Genomic DNA, 14,034 nt, shown 5'->3' with positions numbered 1-14,034 from the left:
TGGTGGATGATGTTGATGGATGTTCGAATGTTGTACCATCCTTGTATCCCTGGGATGAATCCCACTTGGTTGTGGTGTACGATCCTTTTAATATATTTTTGAATTCGGTTTGCTAATATTTTATTGAGTATTTTTGCATCTACGTTCATCAGAGATATTGGTCTGTAATTTTCTTTTTTGGTGGAGTCTTTTCCTGGTTTTGGTATTAGGGTGATGTTGGCTTCATAGGATGAGTTTGGGAGTATTCCCTCCTCTTCTATTTTTTGGAAAACTTTAAGGAGAATGGGTATTATATCTTCTCTGTATGTCTGATAAAATTCTTAGGTAAATCCCTCTGGCCCGGGTTTTTTTTTCTTGGGAAGTTTTTTGAGTACCACTTCAATTTCTTTGCTGGTAATTGGTTTGTTTAGATTTTTTGTTTCTTCCTTGGTCAGTCTTGGAAGGTTGTTTTTTTCTAGGAAGTTGTCCATTTCTTCTAGGTTTTCCAGCTTCTTAGCATATAGGTTTTCATAGTAGTCTCTAATAATTCTTTGTATTTCTGTTGGGTCTGTTGTGATGTTTCCTTTCTAATTTCTGATTCTGTTGATGTGTGTTGATTGTCTATTTCTCTTAATAAGTCTGGCTAGAGACTTACCTATTTTGTTTATTTTCTCAAAGAACCAGCTCTTGGTTTCATTGATTTTTTTCTATTGTTTTATTTTTCTCAATTTTGTTTATTTCTTCTCTGATCTTTATTATGTCCTCCTTCTGCTGACTTCAGGCTTCATTTCTTCTTCTTTTTCAAATTTTGATAATTGTGACGTTAGAGTATTCATTTGCATTTGTTCTTCCTTCTTTAAATATGCCTGGATTGCTATATACTTTCCTCTTAAGACTGCTTTCGCTGCATCCCACAGAAGTTAGGGCTTTGTGTTGTTGCTGTCATTTATTTCCATATATTGCTGGATCTCCCATTTTAATTTGGTCATTGATCCATTGACTATTTAGAAGTGTGTTGTTAAGCCTCCATGTGTTTGTGAGCCTTTTTGCTTTCTTGGTACAATTTATTTCTAGTTTTATACCTTTGTGGTCTGAAAAGTTGGTTGGTAGTATTTGCATCTTTTGGAATTTACTGAGGCTCTTTTTGTGGCCTAATATGTGGTCTATTCTGGAGAATGTTCCATGTGCACTTGAGAAGAATGTATATCCTGTTGCTTTTGACTGTAGAGTTCTATAGATGTCTATTAGGTCCATCTGTTCTAGTGTGTTGTTCAGTGCCTCTGTGTCCTTACTCATTTTCTGTCTGGTGGATCTGTCCTTTGGAGTGAATGGTGTGTTGAAGTCTCCTAAAATGAATGCATTGCATTCTATTTCCTCCTTTCATTCTGTTAGTATTTGTTTCACATATGCTGGTGCTCCAGTGTTGGGTGCATATATATTTATAATGGTTATATCCTCTTGTTGAACTGAGCCCTTTATCATTATGTAATGTCCTTCTTTATCTCTTGTTACTCTCTTTGTTTTGAAGTCTATTTTGTCTCATACTAGTACTACAACACCTGCTTTTTTCTTTATATACATGATAAAACCAGCTGTCACCATACCAAGTTGTTATAATGTTTTGACTATATTTCTTATGCTATACATTACATCCCAGTTACTTATTTATTTTACAATTGGATGTGTCATATATATATATATATGTGTGTGTGTGTGTGTGTGTGTGTGTGTGTGTGTCTGTGTGTTTGTGAGGGCATCTCCCTTATTGTTTGATCCAATGGTTGTTGTCAACAATAAAATTCTGTATTAGGGGGTCAATGCTCAATGCACAATCATTAATCCACCACAAGCCTAATTTTCGTCAGTCTCCAATCTTCTGAAGCATAATGAACAAGTTCTTACATGGAGAAGAAATTCTTACATAGTGAATAAGTTACATGGTGAACATTACAAGGGCAGTCATCGCAGAAGCTTTCAGTTTTGTTTATGCATTATTAACTATACACAGTCAATTGAAATATGAATACTCATTTGATTTTTATACTTGATTTATATGTGGATACCACATTTCTCCCTTTATTATTATTATTTTTAATAAAATGCTGAAGTGGTAGGTAGATACAAGATAAAGGTAGAAAACATAGTTTAGTGTTGTAAGAGAGGAAATGTAGATGATCAGGTGTGTGCCTGTAGACTATGTGTTAATCCAAGCTAGACAGGGCCATAAAACATCCATGTATACAGAAGATTTCTCTCAGAACATGGGGAGGGGGGGTGGTTCTAAGCCTCACGTCTGTTGATCCCCCTTTTTCTCACCTGATGGCCCCCGTGCAACTGTACCTGTCTTAGGTTGTTCCTCCCTTGAGGAATCTTACTGTCTCTGGCTAACTAGTCATCTTCCGGGGCCATACAGGGAAATGTTAAGTTGGCAAGTGAGAGAGAAGCTTTATTGTTTGAAAAGGTTAGCTTTTTACTTCTTTGCATATTTATGCCCTGTGGCTTCTATGCCCAGCATTTGTCTTGAGGTGTCTTTACCACTTGGAAGAATTATGATACTCGGTAAATTCGATATGAGGCACGAATTCTATTTAAGGGTTGTAGTTAGGAAGGAAGAAGAAAAGCTATAGAAGTAGCAGGCGGAAGAAGACATGGAAAGACCGATTATTTCTTTGACATATCTTCTTATAAAGTAACTTCAGCATGTATAGGTTTTAAAATACTAATTAAATTGCGCACACACATTAAACTAATAGGAGTATACTTACGTAACCAAAGCATATCTGTAATTATCAGCCATCTCCAGTGAAACCAAGAAAACCAGTTAGGCACCTTAGGCATTTGTGAAAACATATCTATGATATGGTGGATATTGTTCAACTGAACTTGAGCAGTCTGAGAGAAATCAGACAAATTAAAACATCCCATTCCTGGGGACTGTTCACATCCCATATGTTCTTTTAACAGTAAATAGTCTGTAGTTGTAAGATTTTGGAGACCTACAATTTGCAGTTGTCCTAATTCTTGGTTGAGTTCCAACAGTATAGATCCATTCAAATTTGTTGTTTTACTGTATGCACAGGCCAGCTTAGATATCTCCTTTTTCATTCCCATGGCAAGTCCAGGAAGTGGAGGGATTAGTGCATCTCCACCTGTAGCAGTGCATGGATCTTTGTTGGGGTTTTTTGATGATCATCTTCTGGCATGAGTCTTCCCAAGAGTGCTGATGTTGGAAGTTCTTTTTCATATCATATGTTAGTTCATTTTGGGGGTAACCAAAGTAGGCTTTGATCCTCTGTATAAACACAAACAGACCCATTGCCTACACTTTTATATGCCCTTTATATCATTGTGAAGAACTCATTGGAGGTCACCTACAGGACGAATATTTTGTTTACTTGGCTCTCCCCTATACCAGGTCCTCCCTATAAAGCCCTTTACAGTCACTGTCCATCAGCGTAGCAAAATGTTGTAGAATCACTACTTGTCTTCTCTGTGTTGTACAGCCCTCCCCTTTCTCCCACCCACCCCATGCATGCTAATCTTAATACCCCCCTTTTTCTCCCCCCCTTATCCCTCCCTACCCACACATCCTCCCCAGTCCCTTTCCCTTTGGTACCTGTTAGTCCATTCTTGAGTTCTATGATTCTGCTGCTGTTTTGTTCCTTCAGTTTTTCCTTTGTTCTTATACTCCACAGATGAGTGAAATCATTTGGTATTTGTCTTTCTCCGCTTGGGTTGTTTCACTGAGCATAATACCCTCCAGCTCCATCCATGTTGCTGCAAATTGTAGGATTTGCCATTTTCTTATGGCTGAGTAGTATTCCATTGTGTATATGTATCACATCTTCTTTATCCATTCATCTATCAATGCACATTTAGGTTGCTTCCAATTCTTGGCTACTGTAAATAGTGCTGCGATAAACATAGGGGTGCATTGGTCTTTCTCATACTTGATTGCTGCATTCTTAGGGTAAATTCCTAGGAGTGCAATTCCTGGGTCAAATGGTAAGTCTGTTTGAGCATTTTGATGTACCTCCATACTGGTTTCCACAATGGTTGAACTAATTGTCATTCCCACCAGCAGTGTAGGAGGGTTCCCCTTTCTCCACAGCCTCGCCAACATTTGTTGTTGTTTGTCTTTTGGATGGCAGCCATCCTTACTGGTGTGAGGTGATACCTCATTGTAGTTTTAATTTGCATTTCTCTGATAATTAGCGATGTGGAGCATCTTTTCATGTGTCTGTTGTTCATCTGTATTTCTTTTTTGGAAAACCGTCTGTTCAGTTCATCTGCCCATTTTTTTATTGGGTTAGTTGTGTTTTGTTTGTTGAAGTGTGTGTGCTCTTTATATATTCTGGATGTCAAGCCGTTATCGGATCTGTCATTTTCAAATATATTCTCCCATACTGTAGGGTTCCTTTTTGTTCTATTGATGGTGTCTTTTGCTGTACAGAAGCTTTTCAGCTTAATATAGTCCCACTTGTTCATTTTTGTTATTGTTTTCCTTGCCCGGGGATATATGTTCAAGAAGAGGTCACTCATGTTTATGTCTAAGAGGTTTTTGCCTATGTTTTCTTCCAAGAGTTTAATGGTTTCATGACTTACATTCAGGTCTTTGATCTATTTTGACTTTACTTTTGTATATGGGGTTATACAATGGTCCAATTTCATTTTCCTACATGTAGCTGTCCAGTTTTGCCAGCACCATCTGTTGAACAGAATGTCACTTCGCCATTGTATGTCCATGGCTCCTTTATCAAATATTAATTGACCATATATGTCTGGGTTAATGTCTGGATTCTCTAGTCTGTTCCATTGGTCTGTGGCTTTGTTCTTGTGCCAGTACCAAATTGTCTTGATTACAAGGGCTTTGTAATAATAGCTTGAAGTTGGCGAGTGAGATCCCCCCTACTTTATTCTTCTTTCTCTGGATTGCTTTGGGTATTCGGGGTCTTTGCTGTTTCCATATGAATTTTTGAATTATTTGTTCCAGTTCATTGAAGAGTGTTGCTGGTAGTTTCATAGGGATTGCATCAAATCTGTATATTGCTTTGGGCAGGATGGCCATTTTGACGATACTAATTCTTCCTAGCCACGAGCATGGGATGCGTTTCCATCTGTTAGTGTCCCCTTTAATTTCTCTTAAGAGTGACTTGTAGTTTTCTGAGTATAAGTCTTTCACTTCTTTGGTTAAGTTTATTCCTAGGTATTTTTCTATTTATGCAATTGTGAATGGAGTTGTTTTCCTGATTTCTCTTTCTGTTGGTTCATTGTTAGTGTATAGGAAAGCCACAGATTTCTGTGTGTTGATTTTGTATCCTGCAACTTTGCTGTATTCCGATATCACTTCTAGTAGTTTTGGGGTGGAGTCTTTAGGGTTTTTCATGTACAGTATCGTGTCGTCTGCAAATAGTGACAGTTTAACTTCTTCTTTACCAATCTGGATTCCTTGTATGTTTTTGTTTTGTCTGATTGCCGTGGCTAGGACCTCCAGTACTATGTTAAATAACAGTGGGGAGAGTGGGCATCCCTGTCTAGTTCCCGATCTCAGAGGAAAAGCTTTCAGCTTCTCGCTGTTCAATATAATGTTGGCTGTGGGTTTATCATAGATGGCCTTTATTATGTTGAGGTACTTTCCCTCTATTCCCATTTTGCTGAGAGTTTTTATCATGAATGGATGTTGAACTTTGTCAAATGCTTTTTCAGCATCTATGGAGATGATCATGTGGTTTTTGCCTTTCTTTTTGTTGATGTGGTGGATGATGTTGATGGACTTTCGAATGTTGTGCCATCCTTGCGTCCCTGGGATGAATCCCACTTGGTCATGGTGTACGATCCTTTTGATGTATTTTTGAATTCGGTTTGCTAGTATTTTGTTGAGTATTTTTGCATCTACGTTCATCAGGGATATTGGTCTGTAGTTTTCTTTTTTGGTGGGTTTGTTGCCTGGTTTTGGTATTAGGGTGATGTTAGCTTCATAGAATGAGTTTGGGAGTATCCATTCCTCTTCTATTTTTTGGAAAACTTTATGGAGAATGGGTGTTATGTCTTCCCTGTATGTCTGATAAAATTCCGAGGTAAATCCATCTGGCCCAGGGGTTTTGTTCTTGGGTAGTTTTTTGATTACCGCTTCAATTTCATTGCTGGTATTGGTCTGTTTAGATGTTCTGTTTCTTTCTGGGTCAGTCTTGGAAGGTTGTATTTTTCTAGGAAGTTGTCCATTTCTCCTAGGTTTCCCAGCTTGTTAGCATATAGATTTTCATAGTATTCTCTAATAATTCTTTGTATTTCTGTGAGTCCGTCGTGATTTTTCCTTTCTCATTTCGGATACTGTTGATTTGTGTTGACTCTCTTTTCCTCTTAATAAGTCTGGCTAGAGGCTTATCTATTTTGTTTATTTTCTCGAAGAACCAGCTGTTGGTTTCATTTTTTTTTCTATTGTTTTATTCTTCTCAATTTTATTTATTTCTTCTCTGATCTTTTTTATGTCCCTCCTTCTGCTGATCTTAGGCCTCATTTGTTCTTCTTTGTCCAATTTCGATAATTGCGACATTAGACCATTAATTTGGGATTGTTCTTCCTCTTTTAATTATGGTTTGATTGCTATATACTTTCCTCTTAAGACTGCTTTTGCTGTGTCCCACAGAAGTTGGGGCTTAGTGTTGTTGTTGTCGTTTGTTTCCATATATTGCTGGATCTGCATTTTGATTTGGTCATTGATCCATTGATTATTTAGGAGCGTGTTGTTAAGCCTCCATGTGTTTGTGAGCCTCTTTGCTTTCTTTGTACAGTTTATTTCTAGTTTTATGCCTTTGTGGTCTGAAAAGTTGGTTGGTAGGATTTCAATGTTTTGGAATTTTCTGAGGCTCTTTTCGTGGCCTAGTATGTGGTCTATTCTGGAGAATGTTTCATGTGCACTTGAGAAGAATGTGTGTCCTATTGCTTTTGGATGTAGAGTTCTATAGATGTCTATTAGGTCCATCTGTTCTAATGTGTTGTTCAGTGCCTCTGTGTCTTTACTTATTTTCTGTCTGGTGGATCTGTCCTTTGGAGTGAGTGGTGTGTTGGAAGTCTCCTTGAATGAATGCATTGCATTCTATTTCCTCCTTTAGTTCTGTTAATATTTGTTTCAGGTATGTTGCTGCTCTTGTATTGGGTGCATATATATTTATAATGGTTATATCCTCTTGTTGGACTGAGCCCTTTATCATTGTGTAATGTCGTTTGTCTTTTGTTACTTTCTTGGTGTTGAAGTCTGTTTTGTCTGATACCAGAATTGCAACACCTGCTTTCTTCTCTTTGTTGTTTGCATGAAATATCTTTTTCCATCCCTTGACTTTAAGTCTGTGCATGTCTTTGGGTTTGAGGTGAGTCTCTTGCAAGCAGCATATGGATAGATCTTGCTTTTTTATCCATTCTATTACTCTGTGTCTTTTGATTGGTGCATTCAGTCCATTTACATTTAGGGTGATTATTGAAAGGTATGAACTTATTGCTAATGCAGGCTTTCAGTTTGTGGTTACCAAAGGTTCACGGTTAGCTTCTTTACTATCTTACTGTCTAACTTAACTCGCTTGTTGAGCTATTATAAACGCGGTCTGATGATTCTTTATTTCTCTCCCTTCTTATTCCTCCTCCTCCCTTCTTCATATGTTGGGTGTTTTGTTCTGTGCTCTTTTTAGGAGTGCTCCCATCTAGAGCAGTCCCTGTAGGATGCCCTGAAGAGGTGGTTTGTGGGAGGCAAATTCCCTCAACTTTTGCTTGTCTGGGAATTGTTTAATCCCTCCTTCATATTTAAATGATATTCGTGCTGGATACAGTAGTCTTGGTTCGAGGCCCTTCTGTTTCATTGCATTAAGTATATCATGCCATTCTCTTCTTTCCTGTAGGGTTTCTGTTGAGAGGGCTGATAATAGCCTGATGGGTTTTCCTTTGTAAGTAACCTTTTTTTTCTCTCTCTGGCTGCCTTTAATACTTTGTCTTTGTCCTTGATCTTTCCCATTTTAATTATTATGTGTCTTGGTGTTGCCCTCCTTGGATCCCTTGTCATGGGAGTTACCTCTGTGGTCTGAGAGGCCGTTTCTTCCCCTAGTTTCGGGAAGTTTTCGGCAATTATTTCTTCAAAGACACTTTCTATCCCTTTTTCTCTCTCTACTTCTTCTGGTATCCCTATAATGCATACATTGTTCCTTTTTGATTGATCACTCAGCTCTCTTAAAATTCTTTCATTCCTGGCAATCCTTTTATCTCTGTCTGCATCAGCTTCTCTGCATTCCTGTTCTCTGTTTTGTAGTCCATTAATGGTCTCTTGCATCTCGTCCATTGTGTTTTGAAGTCCTTCCACAGCTTGTTTTATTTCTGTATTCTCCTTCCTTAGTTCTTGCATATTTCTCTGCAAGTCCATCAGCATGGTTATGACTTTTGTTTTGAGTTCTTTTTCAGGAAGACTGGCTAAATCTATCTCCCCAGGTTCCTTGTCAGGGGAAGATGTAGCAGATGCTGAAGCTGTCTGGGTTAGTCTTGTCTGGATCATATTTTTTTGCCTTTTCATGTTGACAGGTGCTATTGACTGTCAGCTGGGAGGACCAAACTTTTCACTTGCTACTGGCCTTTCTTTACTGGGACAACTGCGGCCCCTAGTGGCTTGTGTTGGGTAATTGTGTGTAGGTGGGTCTTTGTGTCTTGTCCGGCCGAAGTGTAGGAATTTTCCTTTCTGCCTTTCTGTGGGCGTGTTTTGCCTTAGGCTGTTTCTCTGCTTTCGCAGTGCCCGGAGGGGTAATGGACAGGGGAGCTGTTTGGCTGTTTACCTCCATGAGGGGTCTCAGAAATGTTGCCCAGGGGGTTAGTGCGCCCAGTTTTCACTGTAATTTCCAGCCGCTGGGCTGTGACCTGTGTTGTTTCCGTCTAGCTGTTAAATCCCTGTCCCTTCAAGACTTTCAAAATCACTGGCTTTTCTTTGTCAGAGGGGCATCCGCTTCGGCACCCGCTCAGAGGCCTTGCTGCCCTGTTTCCCTAGTTTCCAGCCCTCCACGCATGCACTGTGTCTGTGCTCTGTTGTGGGTGCCTGGGCCTAGGTGTTTAGCAGTCCTGGGCTCCCTGTCCTTCCCACCAGGATCTGGGGGGAGGTGTGCTCGGGTGCCGCCGGGCCGGGGTTTGTATCTTACCCCTTTAACCAGGCTCTGGGCTCTTGCACGTGTGGATGTAGTCATGCTGTTGTCCTGTGTCTTCTGGTCTCTCTTTTAGGATTAGTTGTATTTGTTGTATTTTCAAAAATACATGTTTTTGTAAGGAGATTCCCACTGTCCAACTCACGCCGCCATGTTGGCTCCTCCTCTTGCCTCTGGCTGCTTTTAACAGTCTGTCCTTATCCTTGATTTTCCCCATTTTAATTACTATGTGTCTTGGTGTTGTCTTCCTTGGGTCCCTTGTGTAGGGGGACCTGTGGATCTCCATGGCCTGAGAGACCATCTCCTTGCCCAGATTGGGGAAGTTTTCAGCAACTACCTCCTCAAAGACACTTTCTATCCCTTTCTCTCTCTCTTCTTCTTCTGGTATCCCTATAATGTAAATATTGTTCTGCTGGGAATTGTCACACAGTTCTCTCAATATTCTTTCATTTTTAGAGATCCTTTTTTCTCTCTGTGCCTCAGCTTCTTTGTATTCCTCTTCTCTAGTTTCTATTTCATTTATTGTCTCCTCCACCATATCCAACCGGTTTTAATACCTTCCATCGTGCTCTTCAACGATTGGATCTCCGACCTGAATTCATTCCTGAGTTCTTGGATGTCTTTTTGTACCTCCATTAGAATGTTGATGATTTTTATTTTGAACTCCCTTTCAGGAAGAGTCACGAGGTCCATATCATTTAAATCTTTTTCCAGAGTTGTATTAATAATTTTACTCTGGACACGGTTCCTTTGGCGTTTCATTGTTGTATATGGCGCCCTCTACTGTACAGAAGCTCTCTTCTGGAACTGCTCAGCCCCTGAAGAAATGTCAGGGGTGGCAGAGGAGCGATACTGGTACCTGGGGGTAGGAAAGAGCTGTTCCCCGCCTCCTGGCTGCTGTGCCTGTCTCTACTGCCTGAGCCAGTGGACTGGTCAGACAGGTATGGTTTTGTCCCAGAGCAGCTGGATATGGATCCCTGCTTTCCACAAGCAGCCGGAATCCCAGTCTCCCCAGGAACTCTGCCTGTATTAACTTTCCAACCCAGTAGTCATGCGAGTCTCATGAAAGCACCATGAAATATAGGTTTGTGCTCCCAGAGCAGATCTCTGGAGCTAGGAATTCAGCAGTCCCAAGCCTTCCACTCCCTCCCTGCTCCGTTTGTCTTCCTCCCGCTGGTTAGCTGGGGTGGGGGAGGGGCTCGGGTCCCGCAGAGCCACAGCTCTGGTACGTTACCCCTTTCAGTGAGGTCTTCTCTTTTCTCCAGGTGTGTGCAGTCTGACGCCATCTTCTTTCCTGTTGCTCTCTCAGGATTAGTTGCGCCAATTAAATTTTCTAATTGTATCCCATTTTAGGAGGAAGCCTCTGTCTCTCCTCTCACGTTGCCATCTATAGTCTGTTCCACAACACTTTTTGTTTTTTTTTTGAGAGGGCATGTCTCATATTTATTTATCAAATGGTTGTTAACAGTTAACAACAATAAAATTCTGTACAGGGGACTCAATGCACAATCATTAATCCACCCCAAGCCTAATTCTCATCAGTCTCCGATCTTCTGAAGCACAACGAACAAGTTCTTACATGGTGAACAAATTCTTACGTAGTGAATAAGTTTTACATGGTGAACAGTACAAGGGCAGTCGTCACAGAAACTTTCAGTTTTGATCACACATTGTGAACTACAAACAATCAGGTTAGATATGAATATTCGTTTGATTTTTTACTTGATTTATATGTGAATCCCACATTTCTCCCTTATTATTATTATTATTATTTTTAATAAAATGCTGAAGTGGTAGGTAGATGCAAGATAAATGTAGAAAACATAGTTTAGTGCTGTAAGCTAGCAAATGTAGATGATCAGGTGTGTGCCTATAGGCTAAATATTTATCCAAGCTAGACAAGGGCAACAAAACCTCCACGGATGCAGAAAATTTCTCTCAAAACAGGAGGGGTGAGGTTCTAAGCCTCACCTCTGTTGATCCCAAATTTCTCACCTGATGGCCCCCCTGCGACTGTGCCTGTCTTAGGTTGTTCCTCCCTTGAGAATCTTACCCGTCTCTGGCTAACCAGTCATCGTCCGGGGCCATACAGGGAAATGTAAAGTTGGTAAGTGAGAGAGAAGCCGTATTGTTTGAAAAGGTTAGCTTTTTACTTCTTTGCAGATTTGTGCCCTGTGGGTTTTATGCCCAGCATTTGTCTTGAGGTATGTTTACCACTTGAAAGAATTAGGGTACTCAGTAAATTCGATATGAGGCACGAATTCTATTTAAGGGTTGTAATTAGGAAGGAAGAAGAAAAGCTATAGAAGTAGCAGACGGAAGAAAACATGGGAAGATAGGTTATTTCTTTGACATATCTTTTTGTAGAGTAACTTAAGCATGTAATGGTTTTAAACTACTAATTAAATTGCACACACAGATTAAAATAATAGGAATACAGTTACATAACCAAAGCAGACCTACAATTACCACCCATCTCCAGTGAAACCAAGAAAACCAGTTAGGCACCCTACGCATTTGTGAAAACTCATCTATGATATGATGGATACTGTCTAACTGAATTTGAATAGTTTGAGAAAAATCAGACAATTTAAAACAACACATTCCTGGGAACTGTTCACATCCCATATGTTCTTTTAACAGTAGATAGTCTGTAGTCTCAAGATTTTGGAGCCCTGCAACTTGCACTTCTCCTAATTCTTGGTTGAGTTCCAACAGTATAGATGCAGTCAAATTTGTTACTTTACTGTATGCACAGGCCAGCTTAGATATCTATCTCCTTCTTCATTCCAATGGCAATTCCCGGAACTAGTGGGATGAATGCAGCTACAACTGCAACAGCGCCCGGATCTTTGTCCACAACACTTTTTTTGTAAAACATTTTTTATTTCTTTTTGTATTGGGTTGATTTGATTTTTTTAAAATTTTAGTCTGATTACTATATAATCACATGAGCAACATTGTGGTTTCCCCTCTTTATCAAGTCCCCCCCACATACCCATTACAGTCACTGTCCATCAGCGTAATAAGATGCTATAGAATCACTACCTGTCTTCTCTGTGCTATACTGCCTTTCCCGTGCCCTGCCCCCCACCCCACGGTATGTGTGCTCATTGTAATGCCGCTTATTTCCCTTCTCTTTCTTTTTAAGTATTGTAATTCTGGATATTTGAACTTACAACCTTGGCAGAACATTTCTACTAACTGAAGGTATTGATACTTAAGCAATTTTAAACTATTAATTAAAAAGTTTCGGACAACTAATACTACTGTCATCCCCGTATGAAATAGTGTGGTGATTGAGAGAAGAGGCAAATATTTCAACATATTTTCTTGGAAAAACACAGTGGCAGACAAAGGGCTCTAGGGAAAAGCAGTAGTAGCAGTAATTAGTCATCTCACAAAACAAAATTTTGTTTTTTATATAACTGGAATGTCTCCTGAATTTTGGGTTAAATGGAGACAAGTTATTTTCAAACATTTTCATCCATTAACTTGGAGAACATATTTTACTAGATTTCTGTTGTAATGGAAATCATGTATGCGTTTTGTTTTTTTCTTATATGTTAGAATAACCAGTATTGGTGATTTGGCCTCTCAAGGAATTAACATTTTGTGGTAACAGGAGAAAATCAATCATGAGTTTTTTTCTTGAATATGAAGAATTTTATTCCATTTTCTCTACCTACTAGTATATTATGTAAGCTGTGCAGTCTCCTACCAAATAAAAATAACCCCAAGGAGAATTACTGTTCCAATTTAAATGTTTTTTTTTAGAAGTTTACAATGAAAAGGTATAGTTCACTTTTATTTTCTCATTTCTTCTATAAAAAGTAATGAGTTCGTTTACATGTTGTATCTATTGCATATATTGGAGGTAGGGAGAGAAAGTCTCACCTTTTAAATTCTTTATTCTTGATGAAACTCAGTATAATAAAACAAAGCCTATTATAAATAATAAAGTAAAACTCAGCATAGTAGAACAAAACTTATTCTTTTGTTCATCACAATCTAAAATAGCATTCCAGTCTATTAATGATCATATTATCTTAAGACATATAACATTTGCAACCAGAAAAGAAAAACAAAAAGTCCAAATGAAACAAAGATTAGGAATTTTTAGAACAGCTATTATAAATTCCGTATTACATGCTCAGGTTAGTTAAATACATTTTAATTTAGAGCGTACTACGAATGTAGATAAATAGATTTCTACTGCCAGAGAACATACTGTTCTATGGGACACAGCAACAAACACGAATCTGTGTATGATATCTATATGCTACACCAGTGTTAAATCAGAGAGTTGCAGGGACCTAGAGAAGGGATTGATTAATTTAATTACTTACAGGTCTTAGGGAGAGTTTATTAAACATGGGGGGTGGGGGGCACTGAGTTGCAACTTGAAGAATAAGTATTATTTTACTTAGGAAAAGGCAGTCTAGGCAAATAGAGCATTCCAAGAACAAAGCATTAGGTCTGAAAGTGCACGGTGTGATTTGAAAGCCCTGTTCAGTACTCTGCTCCTATTACAGCGTTTAGAACATTGAACTTATCCCTTTATCTGTTTCCTTTTTTGAAAAGAGGATGTCGTCTATCTCCAGTGCATTATAATGCGCTAATTGGCATAATGCAGACATTCAGCAAGTATTTCTTCAGTGAATTAATATCCTGGCTGGAATATGGAATGAATGGAAGAACATGTGGTTGGAGATAGTGCTACAGTGGTAGATGAGATTACTGTTCAAAGCCTTTTAGGAAATGTGGATTCATACGTTATTTTGTAGAAGGATAAATCTGGAGGAGCATGGAGGCACGATAACCAGATAAGGAGCAATGACTGAGTTTTTTCATGCATTAAGGAGACATTTATTAAACCTATCTTTTT

Source organism: Manis pentadactyla, chromosome 12, assembly GCF_030020395.1.
Source record: "Manis pentadactyla isolate mManPen7 chromosome 12, mManPen7.hap1, whole genome shotgun sequence".
In the NCBI taxonomy this organism is placed as follows: Eukaryota; Metazoa; Chordata; class Mammalia; order Pholidota; family Manidae; genus Manis; species Manis pentadactyla.
The sequence above is the reverse complement of the archived record's forward strand: the minus strand, read 5'-3'. Positions refer to the sequence as shown.